Raw genomic sequence first — 18,371 nt, forward strand, 5'->3', positions numbered from 1 at the left:
TTGAGTTTCACAGCAAGCACAAGTGAACCTACGATGGTCCAGCTCTGTGGAGGAGGAGCGTCGGCCATTTCTGAGGCACTCCACCACTACGGAGGCAGTCTGCCATTGCTGAGGCAGCCTGCTGTTGCTGAGGCAACCCGCCATTACAGAGAGAGTCCGTCATTACAAAGGCAGGCCACCATTGTGGAGGCACTTCTAACTACACCCATGTAAGCAGGACTGCAGCAAGTTCACATGGCAGCTGGGCAGAGCCCACAGCAGCTCAGCGAAGCCTCTGCAGGCAGACAGTGACTAGGCTGCCTCCTTGCTGGGCAGGGCAGCCGTGAAAAAAAAAAAAGGAAGCAGCAGAGTGGAAACTCATAAATAAAGCACTAACTCCCTGGGACAGAACACCTGGGAAAAAAAATGGTTTATGAATTCTGCTGCAGCAGACTTAAACGTACCTGTCCAGCAGCTCTGAATGAACAACAGAGCTCACAGCTCAGCACTTGAGCTCCTATAAAGGATAGACTGTCTCCTCAAGCAGCTGCCAGACCCACGTATATCTAAAGAGTCACCTCATAAAGTAGAGCTCAGACTGACATTTGGCAGGCATCCTTCTGGGACAAAATAGAAAAAGAAACTGGTAGCAACCCTTACTGTTCTGCAGCTGCTGCAGGTGATCCCCAGGCAAGCAGGGCCTGGAGTGGACTACAGCAGTCCTACAGCAGAGGGGCCAGATGGTTAGAAGGAAAACTAAGACACAGAAATAACTTCATCATCAGCAAACAGGATGTCCACTCAGAGACCAAATCTGAAAGTCAGCAACTACAACCACGACAGGTGGATAAATCCACAAAGATGGGAAGAAACCAGAGCAAAAAGGATGAAAACACCTGAAACCAGAACACCTCTCCTCCTACAAGGGATCACAACTCCTCAGCAGCAAGGGAACAAGACTGGATGGAGAATGAGTGTGATGAAATGACAGAATCAGGCTTCAGAAGGTGGGTAATAAGAAACTTCCGTGAGCTAAAAGAACATGTTCTAACCCAATGCAAAGAAACTAAGAACGTTGAAAAAAGATATGATGAAATGATAACGAGAATGGACGACTTAGAGAGGAATATAAGTGAATTGATGGAGCTGAAAAACACAACACGAGAACTTCACGAAGCATGCACAAGTTTCAACAGCCGAATTGACCAAGCAGAAGAAAGGATATCAGAGGTCGAATATCAACTCAATGAAATAAAACGAGAAGGCAAGATTAGAGAAAACAGGGTAAAAAGGAATGAAAAAAGTCAACAAGAAATATGGGACTATGTGAAAAGACCTAATCTATGTTTGATAGGTGTACCTGAATGTGACTAAGAGAGTGAATCCAAGCTGGAAAATACTCTTCAGGATATTATCTAGGAAAACTTCCCCAACCTAGCAAGGCAGGCCAATATTCAAGTCCAGGAAATACAGAAAACACCACAAAGATATTCCTCAAGAAGACCAACCCAAGGCACATAATCATCAGATTCACCAGGGTTGAAATGAAGGACAAAATGCTAAGGGCAGCCAGAGAGAAAGGTCAGGTTATCCACAAAGGGAAGCCCATCAGACTCACAGCAGATCACTCAGCAGAAACTCTATAAGCCAGAAGAGAGTGGGGGCCAATATTCAACATCCTTAAAGAAAAGAACTTTCAACCTAGAATTTCATATCCAGCCAAATTAACCTTCATAAGTGAAGGAAAAATAAAATCCTTTGTGAACAAGCAAGTATTCAGAGATTTCATCACCACCAGGCCTGCTTTACAAGAACTTCTGAAAGAGGCACTACACATAGAAAAGAACAACCAGTACCAGCCACTCCAAAAACACATGAAATGATAAAGAGCATCAACACAATAAAGAATCTGCATCAACTAACAGACAAAACAGCCAGCTAGCATCAAAATGACAGGATCAAATTCACACATAACAATATTAACCCTAAATGTAAATGGACTAAATGCCCTAATCAAAAGACACAGACTGGCAAATTGGATAAAAAGCCAAAACCCATCGGTGTGCTGTATCCAGGAAACCCATCTCAAATGCAAGGATGCACAAAGGCTCAAAATAAAGGGATGGAGGAAGATTTACCAAGCAAATGGAGAGCAAAGAAAAGCAGGAGTTGCAATTCTCACCTCTGAAAAAATAGACTTTAAAGCAACAAAGATCAAAAGAAACAAAGAAGGACATTACATAATGGTAAAAGGATCAATGCAACAAGAAGAGCTAACGATCCTAAATATATATGCACCCAATACAAGAGCACCCAGATACATAAAACAAGTTCTTAATGACTTACAAAGAGACTTAGACTCCCACACAATAATAGTAGGAGACTTTAACACCCCATTGTCTATATTAGACAGATCAACCAGACAGAAAATTAACAAGGATATCCAGGACTTGAACTCAGACCTTGACCAAGCAAACCTAATAGACATTTACAGAACTCTCCACCCCAAATCCACAGAATATACATTCTCCTCAGCACCACATCACACCTACTCTAAAATTGACCACATAATTGGAAGTAAATCACTCCTCAGCAAATGCAAAAGAACAGAAATCATAAGAAAGAGTCTCTCAGACCACAGTGCACTCAAGTTAGAACTCAGAATTCAGAAACCAACCCAGAACTGCACAGCTTCATGGAAACTGAACAAATGGCTCTTGAATGTTGACTGGATAAACAATGAAATGAAGGCAGAAATAAAGGTGTTCTTTGATACCAACGAGAATGAAGACACAACATACCAGAATCTCTGGGACACATGTAAAGCATTCTCTAGAGGAAAATATATAGCAATAAGTGCCCACATGAGAAGAAAGGAGAGTTCTAAAATTGACACCCTATCATCAAAATTGAAAGAGCTAGAGGAGCAAGATCAAAAAAACTCAAAACCTAGCAGAAGACAAGAAATAACTAAGATCAGAGCAAAACTGAAGGAGATAGAGACACAAAAAATCAATAAATTCAGGAGCTGATTTTTTGAAAAGATCAACAAAATAGACAGACCACTAGCCAGATTAATAAAAAGGGAAAGAGAGAATAACCAAATAGTTGCAATAAAAAATGATAAAGTGTATATCACCGCAGATTCCACAGAAATTCAAACCATCATCAGAGATTATTACAAACAACTCTATGCACATAAACTAGAAAACCTGGGAGAAATGGATAAATTCCTGGACACTTGCCTCCTCCCAAGCCAAACCAGGAAGAAGTTGAAACTCTGAATAGACCAATAACAAGGTCTGAAGTCGAGGCAGCAATTAAGAGCCTACCACCCTAGAAAAGCCCAGGTCCAGACGGGTTCACAGCCGAATTCTACCAGACATACAAAGAGGAGCTGGTACCATTCCTTCTGAAACTATTCCAAATAATCCAAAAAGAGGGAATACTTCCCAAATCTTTTTATGAGACCAACATCATCCTAATACCAAAACCCGGCAGAGACTCAACAAGAAAAGAAAACTACAGGCCAATATCCATGATGAACATAGATGCAAAAATCTTCAATAAAATACTGGCAAGCTGACTACAACAGCACATCAAAAAGCTTATCCACCATGATGAAGTAGGGTTCATCCCGGGGATGCAAGGCTGGTTCAACATACGCAAGTCTGTAAACATAATTCACCACATAAACAGAAACAAAGACAAAAACCAAATGATTATCTCAATTGATGCAGAGAAGGCCTTCGATAAAATTCAACAGCCCTTTATGCTAAAAACCCTCAATAAACTAGGTATCGATGGAACGTATCTCAAAATAATAAAAGCTATTTACAACAAACCAACAGCCAATATCATACTGAATGGGCAAAAACTGGAAGCATTCCGTTTGAAATCTGGCACTAGACAAGGATGCCCTTTCTCACCACTCCTATTCAATATAGTACTGGAAGTTCTAGCCAGAGCAATCCGACAAGAAAAAGAAATAAAGGGTATTCAAATAGGAAAGGAGGAAGTCAAATTGTCTCTATTTGCAGACAACATGATTGTATATCTAGAAGACCCCATTGTCTCAGCCCAAAATCTCCTGAAACTGATAAGCAACTTCGGCAAAGTCTCAGGATACAAAATCGATGTGCAAAAATCACAAGCATTCCTATACACCAATAACAGACTTAAAGAGAGCCAAATCAAGAACGAACTGCCATTCACAATTGCTACAAAGAGAATAAAATACCTAGGAACACAACTAACAAGGAACGTAAAGGACCTCTTCAAGGAGAACTACACACCACTCCTCAATGAAATAAGAGAGGAAACAAACAGATGGTTAAACATTCCATATTCATGGTTAGGAAGAATCAATATCATGAAAATGGCCATACTGCCCAAAGTAATTTACAGATTCAGTGCTATCCCCATCAAGCTACCAAAGACCTTCTTCACAGAACTGGAAAAAAACCACCTTAAAGTTCATATGGAACCAAAAGAGAGCCCGCATAGCCAAGTCAATTCTAAGCAAAAAGAACAAAGCAGGAGGCATCACACTACCGGACTTCAAACTATACTACAAGGCTACAGTAATCAAAACAGCATGGTACTGGTACCAAAACAGAGATATATACCAATGGAACAGAACAGAGGCCTCGGAGGCAACACAACATATCTACAACCATCCGATCTTTGACAAACCTGACAAAAACAAGCAATGGGGAAAGGATTCCCTGTTTAATAAATGGTGTTGGGAAAACTGGCTAGCCATATGCAGAAAGCAGAAACTGGACCCTTTCCTGACACCTTACACTAAAATTAACTCCAGATGGATTAAAGACTTAAACATAAGACCTAACACCATAAAAACCATAGAAGAAAATCTAGGCAAAAGCATTCAGGACATAAGCGTAGGCAAGGACTTCATGACCAAAACACCAAAAGCATGGGCAAAAAAAAGCCAAAATAGACAAATGGGACCTAATCAAACTCGACAGCTTCTGCATGGCAAAAGAAACAGTCACTAGAGTGAATCGGCAACCAACAGAATGGGAAAAAATTTTTGCAGCTTACCCATCTGACAAAGGGCTGATATCCAGAATTTACAATGAACTGAAACAGACTTAGAAGAAAAAAACAAACAAGCCCATTCAAAAGTGGGTGAAGGATATGAACAGATACTTTACAAAAGAATACATACATGAGGCCAACAAACATATGAAAAAATGCTCATCATCACTGGTCATTAGAGAAATGCAAATCAAAACTACATTGAGATACCACCTCACGTCAGTTAGAATGACGATCATTAAAAAATCTTGAGACAACAGATGCTTGAGAGGATGTGGAGAAATAGGAACACTTTTACACTGTTGGTGGGAGTGTAAATTAGTTCAACCATTGTGGAAACAGTGTGGGAATTCCTCAAGGACCTAGAAATAGAAATTCCATTTGACCCAGCAATCCCATTACTGGGTATATATCGAAAGGATTATAAATCGTTCTACTATAAGGACACATGCACACGAATGTTCATTGCAGCACAGTCTACAATAGTAAAGACCTGGAACCAACCGAAATGCCCATCGATGATAGACTGGACAGGGAAAATGTGGCACATATGCACCATGGTATATTATGCAGACTGAAATTATATCAAGTATCTTTTCTGAATACATGATATAAAACTAGAGATTAACAAGAGAAATTTGAAAATCTCACATTTATGTAAAAATTAAACAGCATGTTTCTGAACAAACACATCAATGAAAAATTAAAAGTGAAATTTAAAAAAATTCTTGAGATGAATGAAAATGGAAATACAACATACCAAAACCTGTAGGATACAGCAAAAGCAATTCTAAGAGGGGAGATTAAAGCAATAAGCAGATATCATAGCAATAAAAAAGAAGAAAGATAAACAATGTAATGTTGCACCTAAAGGAAGTAGAGAAAGAAGGACAAACTAAACTAAAAATAGGAGGAAAGAAATAATAAAGATAAGAGCAGAAATAAATAGAGTGTACAAAAAACCCAAAGATAAGTGAAGAGTTGGTTTTTTTCAGGCAACTTATGGAATAGGAGAAAGTGTGTAAACTATGCATGTGACAAATATCTAATAACTAAAATCTATGAGAAACTCAACAAAGAACTAACAACTCCATTAAAAAGTGGGCAAAGAAGATGCTCAGAAATTTCTCAAAAGACAAACATGTAACCTACAAACATATGAAAAAATGCTTAGTATCTCTAATCATTAGGGAGATACAAATTAAAATCACAACAAGATACCATCTCACACCTGTGAGAATGGCTATTACTACAAATTTTTAAAAATAACAGATGCCAGCAAGGTTGCAGAGAATAGGAAACACTTATACACTGCTGGTGGGAATGTAAATTAGTTAAGCCACTGTGGAAAGCAATCTAGAGATTTCCTAAAGAACTGAAAGCACAGCTACCATTTGATCCAGCAGTATTGTTACTGGGTGTATAGCCAAAGAAATACAAGTTGTTCTACCATAAACACACATGCATGTGTATGTTCATTGCAGTACTATTCACAATAGCAAAGACATGGAACCAACCTACTGCCTATCAGTGGTGGACTGGATGAAGAAAATGTGCTACATTTATATCATGGAGTACTACACAGCTATTTATATAAATGAGATCGTGTCCTTTGCAGCACATGGAGGGAGCTGGAAGCCATTATCCTAACCAAATTAAAACAGGAACAGAAAACCAAATACTCCATGTGCTCCTTGTAAGCAGGATCTAAACATTGTGTACACACAGACACCAAGAGGAACAGTAGACACAGGAGCCTGTTTTAGGGTAAAGGGTAGGGGGGAGGTTGAGGATTGAAAAGCTACCTATCAAGTATTATGCTAATTAACTGGGTGACAAAACTATTTGTACACCAAACCCCCATAATATGCAATTTTCCCATGTACCAAACCTGCATATGTACCCCTTAAACCTAAAATAAAAGTTGAGTAAAAAGAGATTTTTTTAAATAGAAACAAAACTGGCAAACTTTTAGCTAAACAACCCAAATAAATAAAATCAGAAATAAAAAACAGTTATATCTGATACCACAGAAGTTCAAAGGATTGGCAGACTGTTATGAACAATTTTATGCTAACAGATTGGAAGAACTAAAAGAAATAGATCAATACCTGAATACCAAAACCAGATAAGGATACAGTAAAAAAGAAAACTCCAGGCAAATGTTCCTGATGAACATAGATGCAAAACATTTAACAAAATACTTAACCTGTAATCCTAGCACTTTGGGAGGCCGAGGTGTGCGGATCACCTGAGCTCAGGAGTTCTCGACTAGCCTGGGCAACACAGTGAAACCCCATCTCTACTAAAATACATAAAATTAGCCGGGTGTGGCGGCATGTGTCTGTAGTCCCAGATACTCAGGTGGCTGAGGCAGGAGAATTGCTTGAACCCAGGAGGCGGAGGTTGCAGTGAGCCAAGGATCATGCCACTGCGCTTCAGCCTGAGTGACACAACAAGACTCCATCTCAAGAAAATCAAAAACAAAAACAAACAAAAAAACAAAATCCTCAACCAAATTCAACATCATATTGAAAAGATCATTCATTATGACCAAGTGAGATTTATTGTAAGAATACAAAGATGGTTCAACATATTCAAATCAATAACATGATATATCAACAGAATTAAGGACAAAACCATATGGTCATTTTAATACATAGAGAAAAGGCATATGACAAAAATCAACATTGCTTTATGATTAAAAATTTCAATAAATTAGAAGGATTGTATCTCAATGCAATAAGGACCACAATTGACAGACTCACAGCTAACATCATACTGAAGGGGAAAAAGTTGAAAACTTTTTTCTGACATTTGGAACAAGTTAAGGATGTCCACTCTTGCCAATCCTATACAGCATAGTACTGGAAGTCTTAACCAGCCTGGTGACAGAGCAAGAGTGTCTCAAAAAAAAAAAAAAAAAAAAAAAAAATGGGGTGCAGAAAAAGCAGTACTAAGAGGGAAACTAGCAATAAATGCTTACATTAAAAAATAAGAAAGACCTACAAACAAACAACTTTACCACAAGGAGCTAGAAAAGGAAGAACAAACTAAGCACAAATATAGCACAATGAAGAAAATAACAAAGATTAGAGCAGAAATAAATGAAATAGATAGAAAACAAAACTGAGAGTTACTATTTGAAAAGATCGACCAAATTGACAAACTCAGACTAAGAAAAAAAGATTTAAAACTCAAATAATGAAATCAGAAATGAGAGATTTACAACTGATGCCATAGAAATAAGGATCATAAGAGACTAATAAGAACAGTTATATACCAATGAACTGTATAATCTAGAAGGAATGAGTAAATTCTTAGAATCACGCAACCTGCCAAGACAAACCATGAACAAATAGAAAGTCTAAAAACTAGTATAGAGATTGAATTAGTAAGGAAAAACCTTTTAATGAGGAAAAGCTCAGGATAACTTCACTAGTGAATTCTACCAAAAATTTGAAGAATTAACACCAATCCTCAAAAAAAAAAAAAAAAAAAAACTTGAAGAGGGGAAAACATTATGATACATATTTAATGAGGCTAGCATTACCCTGACATCAAAACTAGACAAATATACCACAAGAAAATGAAACTACAGGTGAATATTCATGATGAAATAGATGCAAAAATTCTCAACAAAATACTAGCAAACTGAATCCAAGAGCACATTAAAATAATTATGCATCATGATCAAGTGGGATTTATTGCTGAAGTGCAAGGATAGTTCAACACATATTAATAACTTTCTGATTTCAAACTAAATTACAAGGCTACAATAATTAATATAGTATTGCAATAGCGTATAAACAGACATATAGACTAATGGAACAGAATAGAAAGCCCAGAAGTAATCCACACATATACGGTCAACTGATCTTCGACAGGGGTGCCAATAATATACAGTGTAAAAAGGATAATCCATTAAACAAATGGTATTGAGAAAACTGAATATCCACATGTAAAAGAATGTAATTAGACCTTTTTCATACATTATACTGAAAAAATTCAAAATGGATTAAGGACTTAAACATAAGACCTTAAACTCTGAAATATATGGAAGAAAACAAAGGAGAAAAGCTTCATGATACTGGTTTTGACAATGTGACAGCATTATTAACGTGACACTAAAAGTAATGACAATGAAAACAAAAACAAGTAGGGCAATGTCAAACTAAAAAGCTTCTTCACAGCAAAAGAAACAACAGTGTGAAAAGGCAATGTACAGAATAGGAGAAAATTTTTGCAAGCCATATGTCTGTAAAGGGTTAATCTGCAAAATACATAAGAAACTCATACAACTCAATAGTAAAAAAAAAATCTAATAATGTGATTTTAAAATGGGCTTAGGTCTTAAATAGACATTTCTCCAAAGAAGGCATACAAATGATCAGATATATAGAAAAGTGCTTAATGTCACTAATCATTAGAGAAATGCAAATCAAAACCAAGATTAGATAATAGGATGGTTATTATGTATATATATTTTAAACTAAAAGACACCTTTTGGCAAGGATATGAAGATATTGGAACACTTGGATGGTGGGACTACAAAATGGTTCAGCCACTATGGAAAACAGTGTGGAGGCTCCTTAAAAAATTAAAAATAGAACTACCTATATAATAGAGTAATCCCACTTCTGGATATTTATACAAATAATTGAAATCAAGATTTCAAAGATAAATAAATCATAATACTTTTGACAATAGCCAATTTGTGGAAATGGCCTAAATGGCCATTGGCGGTTGAATAGACAACATGTGGTTACCTAGACCTTATTAGGGCAGAAGAGTGTCCCCTCATATACCTATAATACACACGGTAGATCTACAGTGAGTCAGCCTTAATAAATAAGGAAATTTTACAATAGGTGACAACATGATGAACCTACAGAAAGACAAATAGTTCACTATTCAACTTACATCAGATATCTAAAATAGTCATATTTATAGAATCAAAGAGTGGATTGGTGGCTGATGGGCTGGGAGAGGTTGAAATGCAGAGATACTGATCAATGAACTTAAAGTTTGAGTCGAGCAAGTTTGATTGATGTATAAACTTTAGAAATCTGATATTTTTATCTATAGTCAACAATAATGTACTATATATTAAAAATTTGTTAAGAGGGTAGATCTTATGTTTAGTGTTTTTTTTTTCATGTTTAACAATCTTTAATTCGAATGTAAAAGTTCAATACAAGCCATTTTTAGGGCTTGAGATTTGTTGGTTTTTTAAAAACCAGAAATGGGGAAATGCAACAAAATGATCTTTCCACTTTTCAAAAGCTTTCAAGTAAAGGATAGATCATAGGGCCATAAAAGATGAATTTAAATCAAACCCACTTTCACCCGCTACCAATTGTCTTACACCCATTCCACAATCTTAATACATATTCCTGAATTAAGATTTACAGTTCAGCTTTGCTTACATAACCATTTAAAAAATACTTAGCACCAGTGTGCTTCCTATATAATGCCAAACAAATCATGAAACTACTTCAATATGCATTTCTTCTTTTTAAAACAAAGAGGGCAGTTATCTGTAGAAAGCAACACTCAGCCTCCAGATACATTTCCCAGAAATGGCATATGCCATTCAAAGGCCTAGACATTCGCATGCTTTCAATGTAGAATACCTAGCCTAATGTGCATAGAAGCATGAATGGCAAAGTTGAAGATCAATATTATAACTATTTTTCTATTTATTTGAAGCACAGTAAAAAAAAAAAAAATTGGTACACTTTGGAAATTCAGTGGCACAAGGTACACTGCCATAACTTGAGGGACATTATACAGTAAAAAAAGGAAATAAGGAAAAAAAATTATCCTGTTTCAAACAACTGCATTACATAATTTTACCTGCCCAAATAGACCATTTACAAATATTAGGTCAATAAACTACTAACATCCTTAAAAAGGTAGCTTTCTTACTAAAATGCAAGAATTAAAAGATTGGTATCTAAACAAAAGACAAAAACAAACTGTAATGAAAGCCTAGATATCACATCTAAAATCGGGGTTTTTTGTTTGGGCCTTCGTACTTCTCTCCCTCTACTATATCCTGCTGGAGTTCCAGGCCCCATTCCTCTAGGACCCTGTCCACCCACGGGCCCCGCACCTCCCTGCCCAAAGCGCTCAGCACACATGTCACTTCCCATCATGGAACCACTCATGGTGGAACTCCAGGATTAGCTTCATAACCTATGCCACCACCACCACCACCTAGAGGTGGAAATTTCTGGCCTCCTGAACCGTAGGGATCTCCCATGTTCATTGCTCCTCCGCCAACCATTCTCATGTCTCTTTCTCTTGGATCCATGTAGCCCATTCGGCTATAACTTTCCTCTCTTTGGCACCTCATTTGTTCTTACATCTCATGCTGACGAATCATCATCTCTTCCTCTCTTCTACATCGTTCCTCCTCTTGCCTCAATTGCATTTCTTTACGTTTCTGCATTTCTTGATTATGAAGTTCTTCCATGCGTCTTAATTCTTCCTGTCGCCTCATCAGATCTTGGTGCAAAAGGTTTGCCTGATGTTCATGATAGGCATCTTCCATTTCACTTTCCAATTTGTCTTTTGCATCCTTCATATTTTTTTCAACTTGTTCTCTTTGCTGTTTTTCCATTTCATCCAAAGACTTCCATCACTGAGAATATTCGTACTCAAATGTGCCATGCTGGGCAAAATGAGGAGGAGTTTCTCTCTCCTTTTGATACATTGGATTCTTCTGGGCAAGTTTTTCAGGAAGACCATCTTCATCATCTAGCTGTTCAAGTGGTTCCACGATGACTGGATGAGAAGTTGTCAGCAAGAAAACACCTTCACTGCATCGTTCAAATGCCTTTCTTGCTGCTGGTTTAGAAGCAAATTCAACAATGCCTTTCCCTGTAGATCTTCCACGATCATCCACTATTACAACAGCCCTTTCAATAGGACCAAACTGGCTGAAGGCTTCTTCCAACAGTTCATTGGAAACGTAAGGTGAAAGATTATGAACAGAAAGGGCAGCAGCATGTGTGGCAAAGCGAACTCGAAGCTGTCTTCCTCTCATGGGTGTATCATCGAGTTCAGCTTTGGCAATTTCAGCCAAAGCTCTGGATTCAAGCTTAATAAATCCGAATCCTTTGCCTTTGTTGATAAAAACTTCTCCAGGTTCTCCATATTTAGCAAATAGTCTTTTGAATTCATCTTCCGTGATATCAACAGGTAGATTCCCAGCAAACAAGCGACATCGCTGCGTGTAAGTTTTCTCTCCAGGCCTCATCAAGAGAGACAAGTTGGCTTTAAACCCCTCCGAGTCCGAGATTTTCTCCTCGCTGTGGCCGCCGGGCCCAAGGGGCGGGGTCCCCTGGTGGTGCTGCTGGTGGTAGGGCGGATGGTGCTGGCGGCCCCTGCGAGGCTCCCCGCCGCCTCGATGCGGCGGCTTCGGGTGTCCCCCAGGAGTGCTTAGGCACGGGCAGCCACCTGGTTTTGGCCCGCCGGGCATTTTGCCGCCTTTGGGACCACCCGGGCCTGGGCCCGGGCCCGGGCCCGCTGCGGGCGGAAGCGGCGGGCCTCTGGCCTGAGGAGGTGTGGTAGGGACCCTGCTACTTGGCGGGGTGGGTGGCGGCACCCCGGGAGGGGCCTAGGTGACCGCGGGCGGCGGGGTTGGGGTCTGGCCTGGCCCGGACCCTGGCTGGGTCCCCGAGGTTGGAGGAGTGGCGGGCGGGGCCGAGCTGGAGGCTGGCGGTGCGCTGCCTACTCCGGGAGCGGAGCCGGGTCCCTGAGCAACGACGGGGTCGAAGAGTCCTGTGGCGGTGGCGGCGGCAGCGGCTGCTGCTGCTGCTGATGGGGCTGTGGTTGTGGCGGCGGCTGCTGCGGATGTGGCGGCGGCTGTGGATGTGGTGGCGGCAGCTGTGGATGTGGTGGCGGCAGCTGTGGATGTGGTGGCTGCTGCTGCTGTTGGTGTGGACGCGGTGGCGGGATCGGAGGCTTGGGGCCGCTCTGGCCCGGGCCAGGACCCATGGGGCCGCGGTTCTGATTGAGGCCCATACCAGGCATTGGGGAACGGAAGTCGAGGCGGGAACGGAAGTCGTGGAGGCTGCCACGGCCGCCGCCTCCTCTGAGCCTGTGGAAGCCACCACCGCCACCACCGCAACTCCGAAACCGATCCCGAGACATGTCAGTGGTCAAGAGGCGGTCAAGGCAGAAGCGAAGAAGACGCTCAGGAAACGTGGAGGCCACCTTGATTCTCACAAAATGGCGGATGACACAGGCCTAGTGTTCTTACTACAGTAAAATGAAATATTAATGGAAAAATCTTAAATAAAATATTAGGAGACAAAATCCCATGAGCACATTAAAAAACAATCCATTATGACAAGTGGTGTTTTACTGCAGGGATGCAAGGATAGATACTATTACAAAATCCATCAATATAATTTATATCACTAGTAGGTCTAAGAAAAAATGACGATTATCTCTATTGATGCTGAAAAAGTCTTTGAATAAAATTTAGCAGCCATTATATTTCCAGTTTTGATAATCACATCAAAATTCTATACTCTACAAAAACATAATTTAAGCATGTTATGAAATTATTTTCGGCAAACAAAATTTGCAATTCATCAACATCAAATCTTCACTAAGGAAAAACCTAAAAGACTTGTTTAAGAAAATGAAAATAAACTATTATATAAGAACAGAGATGGAGAAAAGAGTAAAGAACCACAAACGTGTTAAACTAAGGAAATACTTTATAAAAATAATAATGACTTCTTGGAGTGTTATATATTGAGAATTATGATACACGTTGGGATGACATTCACTGAATTTAATTGCCAATGTCTTTGTGATGGTTAATTTTATACATCAAGTTGATTGGATTAAGAAATACCCAGAGGGTTGGTAAAACATTATTTTTTAGTGTGTCTGTAAGAGTGTTTCCAGAATAAATGACCATTTGAATTAGAAGACTGAGTGAGGAATATCTACCCTCACCAAATAAGCAGACACTATCCAGTTACTGAGGTTAAGATAGAACAAAAAAGAGGAAAGGTGAATTTGCTCTCTCTACTGGAACTGGGACATCCATCATTTTCTGCTCTTAAACATCAGAACTCAAGGTTCTCAGGACTTCAGACTCTCCTTATACCAGTCCCCTCCCACCTCACTGGTTCTCAGGCCTTCAAACACAGACTAAATTACAATCCCAGCTTTCCTACTTCTTCAGTTTATAGAGAACATATTGTGGAACTTCTAATTCTGCATAATTACATTAACCAATTTGCACAATAAATTCCTTCTTATATATCTATACAAATATATATCCTATTGATTCTGTTTCTCTGGAGAACCCTAATACAGTCCTTATAATTTCCAAAAAGTATCACAATTACTAATTTACATTATAATTTGATAAATCATGAAAAATTTTTATTCTGGTGGTCACACTAAAAGAATAAGAAATGTATGTATAATGGATAAGTTAATAGAGTGGAAAATTGGGCTGAGAAAAAATTACTAACCAACCCTCTTCCCCAAAAAAGGGAGGACACATTAAACAAATGGGACAAATACAAGATAAGTAGGTAGCTTTGTTCTAAAATATGCCAGCAATTATATTAAACGTAAACTTATTAAATAGGCCAATAATAGGCTAATGCAAAATTTTAAAAGGATACAGCATGTAAACCATAATCAAACAAAATTTGTGTAGTTATACTAATATCAGGATTTAGACTTTAAGGGAAAAACATTTTTAAGGATAACATTTTATAATGGAAATAGGTTTAATTCAGCAGAAGATGTAATAATCCTAAATATGTATATGCCTAATGATGGCATAGATTCATAGTATACAGACAGTGCTTACTTTTCATGGTATCATGTTAACTAAAACATGTGCTTATCTGAATTGTGTTTTTATTTTGCATGGAATCATGATGTGTGTGTATGTATAATTTGATAGAACTAAAAAATATTTTAATAATTGGACAGAACTAAAGTGAAAAATACTCACATTTACAGTTGTAGTTGGAGATTTTAACAAACCTCTTCCAGTCATTGAGAAAACAAGCAAAGAAAGAAATAATTAGTGAAGATAAAGCAAACTTGAACCACACGATTAACAAGTTGACACATAATACATTATGTATATAGTACTAAAAGACCACACATTATTTTCAAACACATACAGATTATTTACCAAAGTTTTATATTTGCTGAACCAAAAAACATGCCAATAAATTTCAGAGTATTAAAATAATACATAGTATATTCTCTAAGCACAAGAGAATTTAGCAAGATTATCAATAAGAAAAAGATAATTGAAAAATCCCCCAATGTTTAGTCATTACTACACTTCTGAATACCTTCTGTGTCATAGAAGATATCAGTATACAAATTAGAATATAATATATTTTAAACAAAATTGCAGTAACAATATGACATATCAAAAACTTCTGAAATGTAGCTAAAGCTGTACCTCGAGGAAAATTTATAGGTTTATTGTATTTATTAAAAAGTGAAGAAAAGCTGAAAATCAGTGATCTTAGTATCCAACCCAGTAAGTTAGGTAAGTAGTGAATTTAACCCAAAGAAAGTAGTAGAAAGATAATAAAGATATAATGGCTCATTTTATGTGTCAACTTGACCAGGCCTTGAGGTGACCAAATATTTGGTCAAACATCTTTCTGAAGGTTTAGGTGAGGATGTTTTATTTGAGATAAATATTTAAATTTGTAGACAGTAAAGTAGATTGCCATTCCTAATGTGGGTGGGCCTCATCAATCAGCTAAAGGCCTGAATAGAACAAAAAGGCTAACCCTCTTTCAAGTAAGAGAGAATTCTTCCTGCCTGACTGCTTTTGAACTGAGATATCAGCTTTTTCCTGCCTTTGGACTCTGACTGAAACATCGGCTCTTCCTGGTTCTTGAGCCTGCTGACCTTCAGATTGGAACTATACCATTGGTTCTCCTGGTTCTCAGGTCTTCAGACTCAGACTGGAACTCCATCAGCTCTCCTGGATCTCCTGCTTGCCAACTCACCCTTCAGATCTTGGGACTTGTCAGCCTTCATAATCACGTGAGCCAATTCCTCATAATAAATATCTTTCTCTATATATAGAAAAACATCTATTGATTCTAATTTTTCAAAAAACCCTAATTCAGAAGATGAGAGCAGAAATTTTAAAAATAGAAAAAGTTTTTTAGTACATTAGCAAAAGCAAAAGCGATTCTTTGAAAATACTAACAAAATTGATGCATCTCTGGCAAGTCTGATCAAGAATCAGAGAAGGTGCAAAAAATCACAACCAATTTATGTTCACCTAGGAGTACAGTTGGTTTAACTTTTCAGAATCAGTCAATGCATTTCACATATTAACAGAAATAAGGAGGGAAATATATAGTGATTAAAAATAGATAATGAGAAGGATTTAATAAAATTTACCTTCTCTTCATTATAAAAATCTCTTGGTACACTGGGAAACAAAAGGAATTTCATTAATATGAACTTTGTTAATTTTCCCAAAGTTATAACAATATCCTCTTTAATAACGAATTAACACAAGTTTTCCTCCTGAAATGAGAAATGAGACAAAGATGGCTATGATTTATCCCTTTAATTTAACATTGTACAGCTATTCACAATGTTGGTCATTAGATGAGAAGGAATTGGAACTCAAAAATATTTTGTGAAAATGAAAACATGAAGTCATTGGTATAACCACTTTGGAAAATTGTTTGGCTGTATCAAAGTTAAACATACTAATATGCTATGGATCACTATACATTTAACAGAAATACATATGCATATTTACCAAAAGATATGTACAAGGTTGTCCAGGGCAGTATTATTACATCAACTGTAAAATGAGTAGTTTAATTTGTGGTAGTGCCATAGCCAAAACAATGAAATGCTATTTTAATAATGAAATTGAATTAAATAATGCTACAAATATAATAGAAATAGAAGCAAGAAAGAAAGCAATATGTATTGTATAATTCTACCTATCTAAAATTCAAAACAGATAAGAGTAACCTATAGTGTTAGAAGTCAGGATAGTGGTTATTCTTAGAGAGGAGAGTGGGAATATTAACTAGGTAAGAGTACAAAATAGGCTTCTGAATGGCTTGTATTGTTTTTCTTGTATTACTTGTCTTTCTACTGTATTTCTTAATGTGGACTATAGATTCATGGGTATGTTTACTTCATCATAATTCATTAAATACACATCTATAATCTGTGTATGTTATATATTTCAACAAAAATATTTAATTTAAAATTAGACACCTATTCTTAATAAAATAAATTTATAATGTATAAATCAATTTATAGTTCTTTAAGTCTCTCTCTCTCTCTCTCTCTCCCTCTTTCTATACCCTTTCCCTCCCTCCCCAGAATTCAGGATCTTATTTAATGGGGAAATACTAGAGGCATAGCCACTAAAGTCAGGAAGAAGGCAAGGATGCTCAACCTCTCTACTATTTTTAATACTCTAGGATGATTTTTAGTAAAGCAGTTAGATAAATACAAACAATTAAAGACATAAAAACTTGAAAAAAACAAAATGGTCTCTATTTTAGATTGTATGATAATATATCTGGAATGACAAAGAAAATCAACCTGAAAGTGAATGCAAACAAAAGAATTTCGAAGGGTGTATACTAAAATCCAGCTATAGAAATAGTACCCTCTCAGAAAAGGTAATGAAGAGAAGAACCCATATAAAATAGCAATAAGAAAGTTAAAATAACTAGGTATAAAATTAGCAGGAAAATCAATATATAAAAATCTTTTAAACTTCCTAAAAGATGTAAAAATATACTTGAATAAATGAAAGGTGGTATCCTTTGCTCTTGAATAAGGTGACTCATTATCTTTTCTTCTGCTTTCTGAGATTTACTTTTTTCTTTACTTTTCAAAGTCAGTGCTTATATCATTAAAATATTTTCAGTTTTTCTTCTCTACATACATATTTACAAAACCATAAAATTTGCTCTTAAGATTCATGTGTGTCTTATGAGACATTTTTGTTCAGTTCTATTTTATGTATTTCATTTCTTCTTTGCTTATTAATTACCTACAGATATATTTTTTAGTTTTCAAAATATTTTTGTCATAACTTTTATTTTACTGTGGTTAGAATATAATATCTACAATTTTTATTTTTTGGTATTTAATAATTTGTTATTCACCAAATACCTGTTTTTTCAGACACTGGTCTAGGTTCTAATGATATCATGGTGAACAAGTAACCCTACTTCTTTGCCTTTATGGTACTTACTTCTATTGTGAGAGACATTTTCTGTTTAAAAAATATGTATATATAATTTATGGTTTGG

The 18,371-nt window shown here is 37.1% G+C and overlaps 1 protein-coding gene and 1 pseudogene across 9 annotated transcripts in view; one reads left to right on the top strand and one right to left on the bottom strand.

The window, feature by feature from the left end:
- Positions 1-18,371, top strand: part of STXBP5L (syntaxin binding protein 5L) — a 440,807-nt gene that overhangs the window by 207,125 nt on the left and 215,311 nt on the right. The gene's annotated exons all lie outside the window — the stretch shown is intronic.
- On the bottom strand, positions 10,995-13,206 carry LOC105710774 (splicing factor, proline- and glutamine-rich-like; annotated as a pseudogene).

This window comes from Aotus nancymaae, unplaced genomic scaffold, assembly GCF_030222135.1.
Source record: "Aotus nancymaae isolate 86718 unplaced genomic scaffold, 86718_ANA_hifiasm-v0.15.2.pri h1tg000011l, whole genome shotgun sequence".
Lineage (NCBI taxonomy): Eukaryota > Metazoa > Chordata > Mammalia > Primates > Aotidae > Aotus > Aotus nancymaae.